Source organism: Rattus norvegicus, chromosome 19, assembly GCF_021556685.1.
Source record: "Rattus norvegicus strain SHRSP/BbbUtx chromosome 19, alternate assembly SHRSP_T2T, whole genome shotgun sequence".
NCBI classification, from domain to species: domain Eukaryota; kingdom Metazoa; phylum Chordata; class Mammalia; order Rodentia; family Muridae; genus Rattus; species Rattus norvegicus.
This window is the reverse complement of record NC_141552.1, coordinates 29,310,124-29,327,458: the sequence shown is the minus strand read 5'-3', so window position 1 is coordinate 29,327,458 and position 17,335 is coordinate 29,310,124. Positions and strand designations below refer to the sequence as shown.

Genomic DNA, 17,335 nt, shown 5'->3' with positions numbered 1-17,335 from the left:
CCCCAGAGAGCAGAAACGCACTTTTCACTGTCCATCTCTCTCTCTAGAGCCTGTGGAAGTGTAGTGTACATCTGTGTAGCTAACTACACGTGTAGCCATGCAGTAAAGTTCCCTGTGAACCGAGAGAAGTGCCTGGTGCATCCTCATTGCCCATCTCCAGCATGGCTTCTGGCCCTCCATGGGTCCTTCTAGCTCTAGTGTGATTAGAGTTAGCACTGATATCTTGTAGGCACAACACGGTCTTCAAGTATCAAGATTTACCAAGGAAGACCTGGCTTTCTGGATTCCGTTTCTAGTGCCGAGTGTCCACACTGAGCCGAGAATGGCTGTCCTCTCAGATGATGTATGCCATGACACAACGGGGAATAGCACACATTCGTGGGGATCTTCAGGGAGCCTGTGTCCTCATCCTGGCTGTATTGCTGGGGCCTCGGAATACCATTTGTCTGCACAACTGACATTTTGTTTCTGGAGAGTGGTTTCCCTATTAGAAATATTCTTTATCTGTATAGTCCCCATATTACTTATATAATTACCTATATAGTTACCTATACGGTCAACCATCCCAGTGGTCAGGAGGAGGCCATTGTATTGCCACTGAGGTCAAAGTGATCCAGCTTGCTTTTCTGTCCTCAGGAAAATACAGAAGGGACAAGAGGGAGGCTGGCTTCTAAGCAAGATCACCATTCTGTGAAAACCACTCTTGGCCACAGAGCTCCCTGGTCTTTACATCTCTATGCACAGGCATTAAGTAAAGGTGTCAGTGAAACAAAGTAAAGGCTATAATATTTTCATGAATGCGTCTATCAGCCTCATTAAAAAAATAAACCAAAAGGAATTTATTCACAAAATGTCTTATTTCAACAACAGTTACAGCCAAGAAACAGGGTATCCAGCAATAATGAAGAAACCCCACTAAGGTGTTTAAGCCATTATGCCCAGAATGTCTTCTTTTGCTGGCTAGAAGGATGTCTGTCTGAGTCCTCCACTTGCACAAGGGCATCGTTTAACCAAAGGGGGCTGTGCGAGCAGCACACACATGTGGGTTCAGCTGAGTCACGGGTTTCTTGGCTTGCTTTTTCTCCTCCCTTGTTTAGTTTTCGACTTTTCTCCTTCTCTGTTGACTCCTTCCTCTTTTTCTCCTCAACTATCAGCTCTTTTCTCAGCTTCCTCTTCTTTATTCCTCTCCTCCTTTGTCCTGAACACTGACGGGAACTGCTTTGTTATAGCCTTCCCGGTTCCGAGCAATTTCAATGGCCAAAAAATTGAATCCTGGGTGCAAAGATGGTGCTCTCTTCAGTGTTGTCCTGGGAACAATCCAGTCGCGGCAAATACCATAGCTGTAATCTTCTCCAATCCCTTCAAGCTTTCAGCAGAATGGCCTCCACTTTTTATAATACACTTCAGCATGCTGCATTGTTTGAATGGCCCAAGCCATTTCAATATCAGGGTCATTGCCAATGACTCGGAAGGGAAGGAAAGAGCATAGGCGATGGACACGGCTTCCCCTTCCCCAGAAACCCGCTCTTCTTCGCTTTCACTGGCAGCATCTATGTTGCTGATAGGTCAGTGCGGCTTGCCCTTCCCGGAAGTCCAGCCTCAATTTTGACTCCCATAATTTTAGCAAAGCCTTCTCTCTATAAAAAGGGCCAAGGCATAGGCATTTCAGTGTGGCAATCCAGAAGTTCAAGCTCCATAGCTAAATTGAGGTTGAGAGACAGAGTCAGGAGGGAAGTATGTTGAGAGAATCCATAGACCAAAAGGATTCGACCAAAACCCAGAGAGAAATGGGATGAAAACCAAGCAAAGCCAAGCAAACAAGCCAGCAGCCACTTTGCTCCCTCCAGAATCCCATGAAAGATTAGAAGGGCCCTGGGCTCTCTGCAGGCGTGGGATTTGCTCCCAAGAGACAGGATTCCTCAGCTAACATCTGGGTGAGAGTGAAAAACCACAATTGGAGAGGGTTGAAGTGTCTGGATGCTCCCAACACTAACATTCCAATCAAGTCCCTTCACAAACAGTTAAACAATAATTGCTTAACAATTTTAGTTTTGAGACTATCATTTGAAGACGAGAACTCAGCCTCTCAGCACATTTTTCTCTGCAAATATTCTTTCTAAATAAATGCACTGCATGGTATGCCTTGTCCAGAAAAACAATTTGTCTGTTGAACGAAGCCCAAGTCTTATGTCAGCAAAACCATCTCAGGGCCTGACCTTACCAGATTTGTATTGTTTAGAATTCTGAATGTGTTGAGTGCTTGGCTGTACCCCAGACTAAGGAGGGAATGGTACCAATGTACCAGGAAGTCAGTCATCAGAAATAGTGCTCCTTAAAACTTCTCGTGATGAGGGGAACCCTTACATTGTCCACCGAATACTGCTTACTATAAGCAGTCACAGTCTCCGATGTGAACTGCATCTGGCCGGGCTGCAGGCAGAGGCTACATGGCAGTGTTCTCAGCAGTGACCTTAACAACTTTTCGGTTTCACCGTCCATCTGGGATCCAGAGAGGATGGGAAGACACTTGGCATGCCACAGAACTCAAGAGCAAGGTTTGCATTGCCACTGACTCCTGGGTTAGTGTCCATGTCTAGGCCATGCTTGATGTGTAACTACAGAATACGTTCTAGACCCTTTTGTTTCTCCCCAGAAATAATGGACCGAGTAGCTTATGCCCAGTGTACTTGGGACCAGAAGTATTCAAGAATTCTAATACTGAAGACTTTACAGTAGTGTCTGTGTGTGTGTGGGGGGGTGTGTAATGCTCAGAAAGGGGGAGAGGAAGAGGGAGAATAAAAAGGGGGAGGGAATGAGAAGAGGAAGGAGAGGGAGATAAGTATCTTGGATATAAGACTCAAGTCCAAACAGGAATTCTGCTAATATTTCATACACACCTTATACGAAGGTTTTATACAATATTTTTAGTGTATCTGTGACTCTAACTTATCACATGAGGTCAGGAATGGAATTTTCTGCTTGTGAGATCATCCTACACTCAAACATTTCAGATTTTAAGCTGGGTATGATAGCCCATGCCCATAATCCCAGCACTCGGGACATTGAGGTAGAAGAACCAAGAGTCCGAGATCAGCCTGCAATCCACAGTAAGACCTTATTTCAGAAAAACAAACAAACAAACAAAACCCCCAGAGTTTGCAGTAGGGGGGTTCAGAAATACTAGCACCCCTGAGTGCTTATTAAGCATTTAACAACAATCTGATCACTCATTCTGCTTTATAGATCTGAAGGCATATTGATAACGAGCCTCAGAGCTAAGCACTGTTCCTTCTGTCTTCCACATGAAGATGATGAAGCTTCAAAACACTGTCTTCCCAGAGTCCAGGGTCTACAGTTAGGAAGATAGAGCATATTCACAACCAAAGGCTGGGCTTCTCTCCTCAGCCCACACTACTCACCGAGATCTGACATGGCCAGTGCAGGTAAAGTTGGCTCCCACTAAGGCAGGTCAGCGTTTAGTACTTCTCAACTTCTTAAACATCTGTCACAGTCAGCCACAGCAAGAACCTGACCAGGCAGGTTGTGTGTGCCCTACTCACCTTCATTCACATGTCTTATCTTAGTCCTTTTCCTTGTCACATGGTAAGATGAGATCAAACAGAAGCTTGGCATAAGCCCCGGTGTGTAATGTGTACATTGCAAAGTTAACTAACATTCCTAACTGTGACTTGGTTTACCTAAGGAATAGCTTTTCTTTGAAAAAAAAATGACCCTGAATAGCCAGTCCAAATGGGACATTGAATGATGCTAACAGTGGGCACAAGGCCTGATTGGAACATCAGGCAAAGCAAATACTGGACCAAAACAAGCACCTAGAACACTGCTGTAGAAATCAAGTAATGTAGGACAACAAGAAACCTCAAAGATTGGGAGACTGGGAGCAAATAGATGGAGAAAAACCTCAGCCAAGCCAAGACCAAGCTTCTCTGACTCCATACTGCTTCTCGGTCAACCGAGAGACCATTAGTGCCTTCCCCAAGTGTTGTGGAAGAATGTGTGCCAGCTCTATGGCTCTGCTTCTCCTCACTGTCCTCACGCTGCCTGTCCTTCCTAACCACACCTAGATCTCCTCTGCCTTATTCCCAGGTCCTTGGGACCCCTCTTTCTGCCCAGCCACACTCCACTTATTGTTTCTACCGGAGGACTCTTTCATCATCAACTAAAACCTTGTGCCTAAGAGTTTTCTCACTTAGAGATGAGAATGGAGGACAGGTGGGAGCTCTCTACATTATGCAAAGGAGTCAAGGGGGAGAAATCATGAGACAGAAAACATCAGGAAGTGGAAACTCTAAGGCAATTTGCATTTCCCTGTTTCTGTAGAGCCTTGCATTCATTGCTTTTGCATTGTTCTGACCAGAATGCCAGACAGAAGCCAAGGAAAGGAGGATTCCTGCTTTTGTTACCAAGCATTTCAGACCATCATGGTGGTGTGAAGGTCACAGCAGAGTTCATGGTGGGAAGACTGTGGCGAGACGCCCCCCCCCCCCACATATCATGGTGAGTCAAGAAGCAGAGAGAGCACAGGATTGTAGGGCTCCATTCCCAGTCTTCCTGAAGGCTGCACAGCACTCCAAAACAACACCATTATCCTGGGGCCAAACGTTCAATCACAAGCCTGTGAGGAACTACAGCAAACTCTCTTCATCAAATCATGACTTCTATGATTTAATTACAGTTTCTTATTACTAAGACCACCACTCAAAATGTAATGTTCCAAAACTGCCCCTAATGGTCTCTTCTCCCCTTCTCCAAATACCTGTGTTCAGGTCTCTCTCATTAAGGCCCTATTGTCAGAGCGACAGGGAGCCTGAAATCAAACGGTCAAGGAAGGACACACTGACACAAGGAACATGTGTTGGGCATGGACATAGCCTTCTCAGCCCTTAGGGGTGGGCCAAAGGCAATGCAAAGTCAACGCTGTGACAGTCTCCTTCACCCCCAACTTATGTGAGCAAGGCGGGAGGTTTCCTTGCCCTGACCTAAAGATGGAATCAGAAGATACCCAGGTCCCCTTCCTAGCCTCAGTTTTCTTTGTTGAGAAAGAACATTAAGCCAAAAGCTTATGGATGTAAAGAAGGCAATAATAATAATAGTAATAATAATAACAGCAACATCATCAACAACAACAATAATAATGATAATAGTAATAATAGTAATAATAATAACAGCAACATCATCAACAGTAATAATAATAACGATAATAATAATAATAGTAATAACAGCAACATCATCAACAGTAATAATAATAACGATAATAATAATAGTAAAGAAGTGAAGTGAGAGAAACAGAAGGAAGGGTCCCTCTTCCCCAGGGTCTCACATATACATATATTTGGGCAACTCATTCCTGAAATGAATAGCTGCCTTTAGCTAGCAGATTGACTCTTTCCATTCACTCTGCAACGAAGTCATATTTGAGGTCTGTACCTTTGACTTCCTAAAGGGACTTTGAAACGTGGTAGGCGTGTGTAGGAGACTCATTCTTCTTCCTTTAAGCTGCTCTTTCAGATCCAATTCTGTATCTTCTAATTGCAAAAGTCTGGTTCAAATTGCTAAAACACTCTCTCATAATTATCACCAAACAAATGCACCGATTCCAAAAAAGCCCAAACATGTGTCACGTTAACTCTCTCAGCTAAAACACTTTCATTTTTCTTGGACTCTAAAGCAAAATGGACCCCAAGCAACGTGTTTGATAAAATGACAGGTGGAATTCCATCCAATTAAGACATAAATATTTTTCCAGAGGCTAAGCTCGCTGCAAAATAATAATCCTCACTCAACACATCTTTACATGTCTTCGGCAAAACACCTGTCTAGAACTGTTAACACTAAATATTTTGGGAGCTCTGGACTTCAAAGACATCCCTGCAAACGTCAAGCGTTGTTAAAATGTTGAAGTAATTTTGGTTAAATGCTTCTGTGACAACTGTCGGACTTGATTTGTTTTAGCTGAATACATTTGGAATATTGCTTGGAATCTGTGAGTTGGTCATTTGCCAAGAGATGAGAATTGGGCCAAAGTCTAAAGAATTACATGCATCAAAGAACTGGGGGGCCGGGAGGTGAATGGAAGGACTCCTTGGGTATTTTAAAAATGCAATTTATCTTGTAGGTTACAAACTTCAAAAGACCATTCTTACCGGTTGATGGCATTTACAGTAAAATCACAAGTGTCCAGTAGATGTCATTCTGATTCATGGCCAAACCCATCTAGACAGAGTCACACCTCAAATTCCTCATGGACAGAAGAGAATAGATGAGGCATACCAATAACACTCATTGGACCCTCCTGGACTCTGTCAGTGTTTGCCCCCTGTTGAGACTTGCTGATGCATGCGAAAGCCTTTGTTCTCTTGAAGGAACACCCTGGCCTTCCTGTCCACCATAGTGGGTAGCTAACATCTGAATGCTAGATCTTTTGGTTTCAGTTTCAGTTTCTCCATTGTGCTTCCACTCAGTGGTTGGGGTATATATTCTGTGTACCCAGTAAAAGCTTTGGCATTCATTTTCTTGAAACGTAAGTGACCTGAGTCTGTGTGTTTCTTCTTAAATCTCGCAGTCCTGTTCCCGGTTCTCAGTGTCCTGACGATGCAGGCATCTGATCAAATGGAGGTCCCACCGAGATCAGGTAGAGAGGAGTACCTGATGAGATCGTCCCAGGAAGCCAGCCAGTGAAGAAGGAGGGACGTATTGGGGGAAAATGGGCCGGGAAAGGCCTCAGTTAGCAGGATACAGAAGGAGACTGTGGAAATTGAAAGCACATGCAAAGAAAAATAAAGATTTGGGCCAGTGGTGAGTAAACCTTGTAAAAAGGGACAAGGTAATAATGGTAAAGTGTTTTTTGTGTATGAGTTCTTTTATGATTTTAGTCTTTGGACCCTGACTAGAGACGGTTTACACTCTAGACATGAGAGAAAATCGCTTTGAGAAAAACAGTCCTCCCGGACTCTCTGTGGATGCTTTGGAGATAGAGAAGGAAAATGAGCTTAAGCTTTTTTTTTTTTTTTTTTTTTTTTTTTTGGTTCTTTTTTTTCCGGAGCTGGGGACGAGCTTAAGCTTTTTTGAAGCTCCCCTAGGGACAGAAGGAGGGTGGGAGCCTCCTTGCTGGTTCCTATTGGAGAAGTTCTTATTTCTGGTTCTGGGTCCTTTAGGAAGGATATCTGGGTCCCTTTGGTGTGGGACACCATCTAGTTCTTTCCCTCTATGTCTATTGTCTGTCCTTGGTGCACCAAGCTGTCCATGTCCGTCAGTCCATGTCTGTGGTTTTTGCTTCTCATTTCTTGAATGTTTTGTGTTTCATGTTTAAAAGAACACATGTTTAAGACTTTAAATGCTGATTGATTCACCCCTTGATTTAGTTTTAACTCGTTTCAAGAAAGGAACAAATAAATAAAAAGCAGTTTCAATTGGCCTTTGCCCTACATCTGTAGCTATGAGCCTAGGTCAGTTGGAGAAGCCCCTCCAGGGGGCTGAATGTTTGCAGGAGCAGATCTTAAAGGAGCCAGCAGCTTCACAGCTTCTATGTTAATGGAGCCGATGGCTGTTTCTCTTAGAAAAATCTCTGACTGTGATTATTGGATTCAAAAAGTGATAAGGTGCTTCTCTTAAAATTACAGCTAGAAAAAGTAAAAATGGTGTTTGGTTTAAATACTAAAGATATGTGTAGCCACTTCATTTTTTGCTTCTGATTGGTTTTAAATGTATAATACGCTCTACTTGTCTTGGTTATAGATTACTGACTTTTAAGTTATTGGGTATGGTTAAAAATTTGTAACACTTGTAACAGAAAGTTGACTTAAAACTGGAGTCATTCTGGACAACGTGTGTCATGAGCTAACCCAGGGAAATGGGTTTAAATTGGGATAATATTTTTCTGTAAACCAGACTTATAAAAGAATTTAGGGCAAAATCTCTCTGTTGAGGTATTAGAGCCTGCACCATCGTGCATTCATGTGCAAGAATTGGCAGTCAAACTTTATAGCATGAGGAATGGACTTGGTGTTTTGGAGAGACTGGATTTTGGAGAATAGATTGTTTGTTGGAGGTTGAGTTTTGCTTTCCAAAGTTGTGGTTGTGCTCTGGTGTTACAAGGAAAACTTGAAGATTTCTAACTCACACATATTTGTAATTAAAAAAAAAATCCAACAGGTGGAGATTGTTACAAGATTTACAAAGGGTTGACGAGGCTGTGGAACTTATAAGAACATTACAGCCTGTTTGCTCACTCCAACTGCTATTTCAAGAAATACATATAGAATTATTATAGATTTAAAAGATTATTTTTATGCTGTTTCTTTATATAGATATTTTATTAACTGACTCCTCCGAAGGAGTTTTACTACAAGACTTTGCTCTTATACCACAAGCTTTTTTTTTTTTTAATATTTATTTAATATATGTGAGTACACTGTTGCCATCTTCAGACACACCAGAAGAGGGCATCAGATCCCATTACAGTTGATTGTGAGCCACCATGTGGTTGCTGGGAATTGAACTCAGAACCTCTGGAAGAGCAGACAGTTCTCTTAACCTCTGGAGCCAACTCTCCAGCCCCCATACAACAAGCTTTTAAAATTTGGGGAGTAGTTATTGCTCCAGAAAAAATTCAAAAGCAATATCCTTTATAATATTTGAGACATCAGTTATATCCTAAATAAATTGTGACACAGAAAATTCAAGTAAGAAAAGATAGTTTCTTTTCAAAAATTCAAGTAAAGAAAGATAGTTTATTTTAAGTTATTTTTAAAAGTTTCTAAGATATGTAGATTATCTAAGACCTCACCTAAAGTTCACCACAGGGGGACTTAAGCCTTTGTTTGGTATTCCCAAGGGAGATGCAAATTCTGTTCCCCTAGACAATTAATGAAGGAGGGACTGAATAGCTTTGCAGAAGGTAAAGGAAGCTAGATGTATAAAATTGTAAGATTGAGTCATGGAAGTATTTTGAAAAAGAATCTGATGAAACATACCTTATTCCAAACAGCAATTTAATTGGTTATCTAATGAGAAGGCAACACATGTAATTGAATCACGTTTATTCTCTTGAGTTTCCCCCTGCTTCAACACAGATTATTGAATTACATGCTGTAGCTGCTGTTTTTAAAATGTTGAAAAATCAAGCTTTCAATCCGTATCCCGATAGCCAACGTGTAGCTTATGGTTTGCAATTAATTAAAAGTTTTCCTTTTTAGATACTGCTAACCCTGGAATTTTACAATTATTTATGTTAATACAACTGATTCAAAAGAAGTGTACTGTTCCTTTATAGGTCATTTAAGAACTCAGACTGGACTGCCTGGACCCCTTCGTGAGGGCAGTGTCACGATAGATTTATATACTAGGCAGATTTTGGGCCTCACATAGGGACAATTAGACAATCTCATTCTTTATAGCGTCAAAATAGTAATAGCTAGAGACAATAATTGGATATTTCTAGATTTATTTGTGACTATTGACACTTTTTCAGAACTTCTGGTTACAACAGATTTAACATGAGAAAAAACTAAAAGTGTAATTAGTCATTACGTACTTTACAAGCAGTGGGGACAGCCATAGCTCCTCAAAAAAGCAACAAGATGGAGAGATGAGGAAGGACACGGGGGATGGGACATCCTCCTGATAAAACAGGGACATTTATCCTAAGGGTCACTGTCAACGTTAAACCTTTGCCCATCACTTAAGAATGAAATGATCAGGTACAGATTCCACAGTGGCCCCTGTCCACGGAAAAATTGGAGGCAGCTCATCAATTAACACAGGAACCGATACAAGCTGGTCATGTTGTTCCTTTCATTTCCCCTTGGAATATGCCCAATTTTATGATTAAGAAAAAGTCTGGAAAGTGGAAATTATTACAAGATTTAAGGGAAATTAATAAAACGATGATACCAATGGGATCTACTCAGCCTGGTCTCCCTTCTCCTATACCAAAAAATTGACATTAGTTATTGGTTTAAAGGATTGTTTCTTTACTATTGCACTAGATCCTAAAGATTGTGAGAAATTTGCTTTTAGCATCCCTTCCATAAACTTTCAGAAGCCTTCTCATCGCTATCATTGAGTTATGTTGCCGCAGGGAATGGCCAATAGTCCTCCTACTCTGTGTCAGGTGTATGTAGCCTCTGCCCTGAAGTCTTTGAGGCAGAAGTATCCATGGATTTATTGTCCATTATCTGCTCATTCCCCTACCAAAAGCCAAGATGGACAAGTTTCACCTGCAAAAAGAGTGATGGCTTATCCTCAGGCCATTGCCTAACTACTGTTCAAAGCTCAAAAATTTAGCTTATAGACCTTTGGCAAGGAACCAGATCTTATTATCACTCCCTGTACCAAAGAACAGCTATAAAGTTTGGCCCAGGGATTTATAGATTGGGCTATTTTAATGTGCACTGTTGCTAGCCAGTTTGATAACCATTATCCTAATAGTAAGCTTTGTTGGTATTTTAAAATGCATCCAGTAATTTTTCCATGAATTATTGTTAATTCCCCTTTACAAAAGGCTCATTTAGTATTTAATGATGGTTCCTCCAATGGATGTGCTATGGTAGTGTCTGAAGGAAAGGTAGAGGCTATAAAAATTCCTAATTGTTCTGCACAGCTAGCAGAATTGAGAACTTTACAAGTAGCTTTGGATATGTTTCCCGAAGAACCTTGTAGCATATACACTGATGGTGTGTATGTGTCTCAGATTGTTTCACCCCTTGAGACTGCCGCCTTCGTTGCTCCTGTTTCATCCATTTGTGCCTGCTCATTACAAGTCCAGGCTTTACTATGACAGCGTCGGGAACCTATTTTTGTGGGCCATGTAAGAGGATATTCCATGTTACCCAGCCCCTTAGCACAAGGCAATGAGTTTTGATTCTTACACTCGGTCTCCATGTTATTACATGTTAGTGAGTAATACTGAATATGATGTTTTACAGATGCATAAAAAATTTCATCTTAATGCTAATTCTTTAAGGTTTCACAATAGAGTAACTAAAGAACAAGCAGCCCAGATAGTCAGTCATCCAGTGTGCCCCATTTATTTCCTTTCCCAATCTGAGAGTTAACCCAACAGGGTTACAGCCTATAATATTTGACAAATAGATATTACCCATATTATCAAGATTCCTTATAGTTCTCAAGGACAAGAAATTATAAAACTTTAAAACATTATCTTAAAAAATAAAAAGGGGGAGTTATATCCCTGAATGCCATACAGTTATTTAAATAATGCTCTTTTATTTTAAATTTTAAAATTTGGATGCAAAGGAACTCTCTGAGTGTTTATGGCACCCTACAACTAGGCATACTTATGCCTGGGTGAAATGGAAGCATCCACTCACTTACTGACATGGCATGATCCTGTTCAGGTATTTAATATGGGGAAGAAGTCATGCTTGTGTTTTCTCTGCAGGATGCTACAGTAGTGTGCCAGCTGGTGAGACCTGCTGATGCTGGGGCAAAGAATGATGCTGACCTGTGAGCTTGCTGAGTGCCCTGACAGTGGTGACAGGAAAGCTGTTTTGGACACATGTTCCTGACCCATCTTTACTTGCCTACATCCCAGATTGGACAAGCTGCCCTGCTTCAAGTTTTCAAACCTTGAGGGAGAGAGAACATGGAGACGGTAGAAAATGCCTTCAGAAGATCAAAGAGAAGTTAGGACTCTTCTCTTTCCTTTAATGTGACAAGTTATCCTGACTCAAGCATAGACTGGTCAATCCAATATTGGAAAGAACAGTTTTTATTTGAAAGATTGGTTCTGGACATTTTCAGAGACATTTAAAAATTCACAACTGTCTTGTATGAAGTTACATTTACAGTGGAAAAATTGATACAGGATCTAGATTTTGAACAAATATTAGTAAAATATGTAAAGTAAGTTATATTGATAGTACACTTTCTAATTTTGTTACTATATCAAAATCTGACATATTTCTTTTATTGTTTGTGAGTATTAGAGGACCTTGATATTCTGTAAAAGGCTTATAAATATTGGAAGAAGTGAGTCAAGCTTTAAACAGAAACTGTAAGATAGTGGGTTTGATTATTGCTTATATAGTGATCAGCTATTTAATTTATAACACTATTGCTTTGACTTTTGTCAATCATTTAGCGAAAATGCTAATGTTTTGAGTATTTGAGAAGATTTATACGTTTGGAACAATGGATGGATCTTTGTGTTACCCGAATGGTGCTATGCTGGAGATAGTGTTGACTATTCTTCGCAGGAATGCCATCTACGTGAAGCTGCTGGGGACCAGGGAACTCTGCCCTGGTTGTGTGGATATCAGACATAGTTCCATTGCCTGCTGGTCCTTCGGGAGAGGGTCAGCTGCTCCTCAACTGTCAAGAGAGAGACTTTGACATCTTTGCTGCTATTGTAGCAGCCATTGCTGCCACAGCCACTGTGGCCGCATTGTCTGGGATTCCCCTCCCCTAGTCTGATGTTAAGGCAAGCACAGTGGGAAAACTTTCTAGAGAAATTGCTGACAATTGGGAATTCTAAATTCAATTCAGCAGTCAGTGCTTTTACAGGAACAGCTTATGGCCCTTGGTGTTATGGCCCTCGGGCAGCACAGTAGTTGGCCTTGTGCTTCTTTTCACATGGGCAAACAGCACTCCCAGTCTCGGGCATCGACTAAGCAGGTGTTGCTCTCCTTGGCAGGAGACAATCCCTCTGCCCAAATCAGGCTCAGCCTTTACAAGAAGCAGTTAGCCAAAGACAGGCAACTCTTTGGGACCAATCCTCACCTAAGGCAGAGGGCTCTGAGACTGGCAGAGTTTGTCAGAGATGAGCAAGAGATTGGCACCCCAAAGTGTCCTAAGACAGGCGCTGCTTAATAAAAATAAAAAAGGGGGACTTGTTGGACCCTCCTGGACTCTGTCAGCATTTGTCACCTGCTGAGCCTTGCCAATGCACTGAAAGCCTTTGTTCTCTTGAAGGAACATCCTGGACCTCCTGTCCACCATAGTGGGTAGCTAACACCTGAACGCTAGATCTTTTGGTCTCAGCTTTAGTTTCAGTTTCTGTTTCTCCATTGTGCTTCCACTCAGTGGTTGGGGTATATAGTCTGTGTACCCAGTAAAAGCTTTGGCATTCATTTTCTTGAAACATGAGTGACCTGAGTCTGTCTTCTTAAATCTTGAAGGCCTGCCGTGGGGCTGGAGAACTACAGATCAGCAGTTAAGAGCCCCTGTTGTTCTTGCACAGGACCTAAGTTTGGTTTCCGGCACCCATATCGGCTGGCTCACAAGGACCTATACCTCCAGCTCCAGGAGGTCTTATGATCTCTGCTAGCCTCCTAAGCACTTGAGCATGCTTGTGCAAGCACGAACACACACACACACACACACACACACACACACATGCACATGCACAAAGAATACATCTGTAAAAAGAAAGCTATTGATGGAACAGTGCATATATCTAGCATTTTATGAGAGCTTTTAATAATTTTGTTGTCGAATTCCTGGTTTACAGACTCACAGAAGCTCCCTCATTTATCCCAACCACCCTCTCCTCTCCAGACAGGTAAACTGAGGCTCGGAGGCCTAAGCTCAGTGACCGATAGATGTGCCTACTGCAGAGACCTTAGAAGGGTGGGTGATGGGAAGGTGCTTTTGAAACACCTCCCAGTGAAGTGAAAGCCGATGATCGCGTCTAAGAGGCAGAGTGAGGTCAGGAAGTAGAAGGGAGGTTAAACGGATAATTACTGTGTGCAATTATTATGCTAAGTGTTTTACATGTATTATCTCATTTATTGCTGTAGCTACCTATGCAGTTACTCTTATTAACATACTGCAGATTAAATCTCCAAAGAGCTTGTCGACATCAAACAGCTCGCAATTAACAGGCTCAGGCTTGAGGTCTGTCTGCACAACTTCTGTCTGGCCTTTTCTGGTGGTAGAGTGGGCCTCCTCTCGGTGTTTCTGATAAGAGCATGCCTCTGTTCTTTGAATTCAAACAGGCATCATTACAGCTTGGGAACTCTCAGAGATGATCAGTTAGAGGGCCTAGCATTTTCCATCACACTTCACAGTTCTGTCCCCTCCTCTGCACAAGCTCCTTTATTTCTCTAATTCTGATAGATTGCAATGGATTTCATTATGACATCTTCAAATATGTGCAAAATATATTTTGATCATATTCACCTTGTCGCCCTCTCTTACTGCATCTACCACCCAACTAATTAATTAATCCTGTGCCTCTTCCCAATTAGTTCCTCTTCTACTGTATACCCAAAAGAGTTCCACTAGGGTTGTCGGTAGGAGGGTCTTCTTGTCCTAATTTGGTGTGTAGTCAGAGGTATTTTACAGGATAGTTTTTAGATTACTCAACATGTCTAGGATTGGTCTGAGACTCTTGGAGGCTGCCTGAGAATTGCTCACATTAATGTGCTTCTGGACCGCTCAACCACTGTGTTTTGATTGAGTAGCCCTGGCTCTAGGTCCCTGCCATGCCCCCAACACTTCACGTTTGATCTGAACAAAGCCATTGTCGAATATGGTTATTTTCACTCGTCAGAATCTCATCAAAAAGGGTGTTTCTTTTCCAGCTCTCTCCAAGAAAAGACAGACATTGTCCTCCTAGAATCAGATTAGACAAGTGTCCACAAATCCTCCTGGGCCAGAGGAGTGGAATGTAATGACTGGTCAGCTCCGGTTCGTATATCCACCCAGCAGTAAGCGCACATGCTGTTCTGCTCATCTCGAGAGTAAGAGAAGATCCAGGGCCTGTGACTGGAAGTTGCCCCACAGACCAGCAAGTCTAGCCTCACATCATTTCTCTCAGATACTAGGGAGCGCTAGAGGTAGCTTTTACTGACAAAGAGCACAAAGAGGCGGAGCCTCTGGGGATCATTTTAAAAAGAGACCTATTTTCCACCTTTTCCACAAACTGATGTGAGAGATGATGGTGCCTATGATGAGGGTTTCAGGACAAATCACATTAGATCGCAGGAAGATACTTCAATGATTATTAAATGAGTTTCATTAAATCCCGAGTTATAGCCAGAAGGGGGTCTTTAAATCAAATAAATGTCGGTATTGCTCTCTGAGTTCCTCTTCACGTCTCTGTAGCTTTCACTACCTTCTTGAGGGTGCCTGGTTCTTAATAGACGCTTCTGGAGGAAAAGAATCTTCAGTAAGGGTAACTTGCAAAGGGTTGCCGCTTTGTGGACCAATATAAATAAGAGTCTTGCAAAGCGCTTTTAAAGATTCAACACACCATAGTTTGGAAATGCACATACCCCATCACAGGATTTATGATCAAAATAAACAGAACTATAAAAGAACACCTTCCATCCCACCCCCAAAGCTGCCAAGATATTTGTGTTTAAAAGGTGCGCCCAGCGCAGGCACAGAGTGGGAGGGGGGGAGTAGAAACAAAGTATTGTCTTGTAACCTTCTCCTCTTCTCCTTCATCCTTTCTCCTCTCCACTCCTCTTATTTTGCTGAAAGTCCCCTTGCTAGACCTCCAAGCTCAGAGCAATAATGGAGGCTAAAAGTCTTTTTAAGTGCCTCCCACCAAGGCCATAGGGTAGGAATCCCAGAAGAGGTCATTCAAGCTCCTTGCGGGAAGAGCTGGTTCCTTGAAACTTGAAACTGCCAAGCACAGATCACTTCAAGGCACACAGACTAAGAGGATTAAGGTAAGTGTCCCTCCTAAGCGCCTGGAAAAACAAAGCTTGTATTTTAGCATTACAAAGGAGGGCGCCTTTACACAGGTTCGGCAGGAGGCAAACTATGTGAAGACTTTAAGGCCAGTGTGGGTGAGCAGCAGCTTTGAGCACCAAAAAGGCAAATCTTCCCCGAGGTAGTAGAGAAGCGGACAACACATTCCTGCAAGATTACTTACTGTTTCCAAAGACCCGGGCTATAATTGAGGTTAACCCAGAAGGAACGGCAAGGGGCACAGGAGGTGGAACCTCATTAAGCTGTGTACTTGTGATTGGACCAACACTGGGACCCCTCCCACTACAGAAGGACAGTGGGGCCGCATTATGGTGATTATCAGTCAACACAGATAGGGAAACCGTCTTTCTTATAAACCAACTTCCAAAATGGCTTCAGATTGATGACCTTCTCACCAAATCTGTCTCCAAAGAAGCTTGGTTAAGGCGATGATTAAATGCATGCAGAAATAAACTAGAGGCTGCAACTGCATTTGAAAGTCTAAAGGAGCTCATGGAGTTTTGAAAAAATGTACATATATGTGGAATGGTACCTTTATCTCATTCACTACATGGAATAGATATCCTCATCGTGTAGCCTGATATTCAGATTGTTCTCCATCACACTTTTATCTTTGACTTTTTATTTCGGTTTTTGAAACCCAGAGTCTCTCCATGAAGCCTTGGTCGACCTGAAACTCACCATCTAGCCCCAAATTCGACATCTTCCTGCCTCTGCCTGTCCCCTGACCTCAAACTAAATATGGCCTGAGAGATGGCTCAGTTGGTAAAGGCATTTGCCACCAATCATGATGCCCTGAGTTCAGTCCCCTGGATCTACATGTTGAAAGAACGGCACGCACATGCATGCATGCACGCTCACACACACCTACGCACCCATGCAGAAACAGACACACACAATAAATAAATGTAAGGCATTTTGTTTTTTGAGTAACACTGCCTTTTCCTCTTACAAAAGAAACTCTATACAGATTCAACAAACCATGTTAAACGAAAACCTTAAGCTACTGTGGTGGTTTATTCCTGCCCCCTCAGCCCGGTCTGCACAGGACACCATCTCAATAGCACTAACCACGCCAACTTTAATTGTGCTAATGAAAGAGTCTTAGGCTGCCAACTGCCTTCCATGTAGCACGAGTCCTGGCACTGGCAGCCCATCTGCCTCCTTCCTTTGTTCGAAAAACTATAAGCCATGGCAGAGAAGCCCCTGGAATCGCCACCATGCTCAGGAATGCCTCGACCGGGTACCTCTGTCCAGGTGAGACTTTGTAGAAGGTACGGCCTTGTTGGCTCTGTGGCCCAGACCACCCATGTCACCTTAGAGGCTCTCTGTACAGGGGAACATAGCTCCCCTCTGCTGTCCAAGTGTTCACCCATCTCAAACAGATGGATCTGTACCTGTGAGGCCCCCATTAGTGAGGAGTGGTTGACTTTTCCACTCCACAGCCAGGTATGGAAGTTCCTCATGTGACGGTTATCGGTGTTGGGCCCACTGTCCTTCATCTCACTGGGTGGTAATTTAAAATGGGGCAACTATTATAGTTAGACTGCATAGTCAATTAAAAACAACTGGTGATTTATCTCCCCCTAGTCTTCTCATCTGGAGTAGTAGTAGGAAACTCCAGGGGCTC

General features: G+C 42.5%; 1 pseudogene; it reads right to left on the bottom strand.

The window, feature by feature from the left end:
- Positions 1-1,056: 1,056 nt before the first annotated feature.
- Positions 1,057-17,335, bottom strand: part of LOC147999343 (protein PBDC1 pseudogene) — an 89,082-nt pseudogene continuing 72,803 nt past the window's right edge.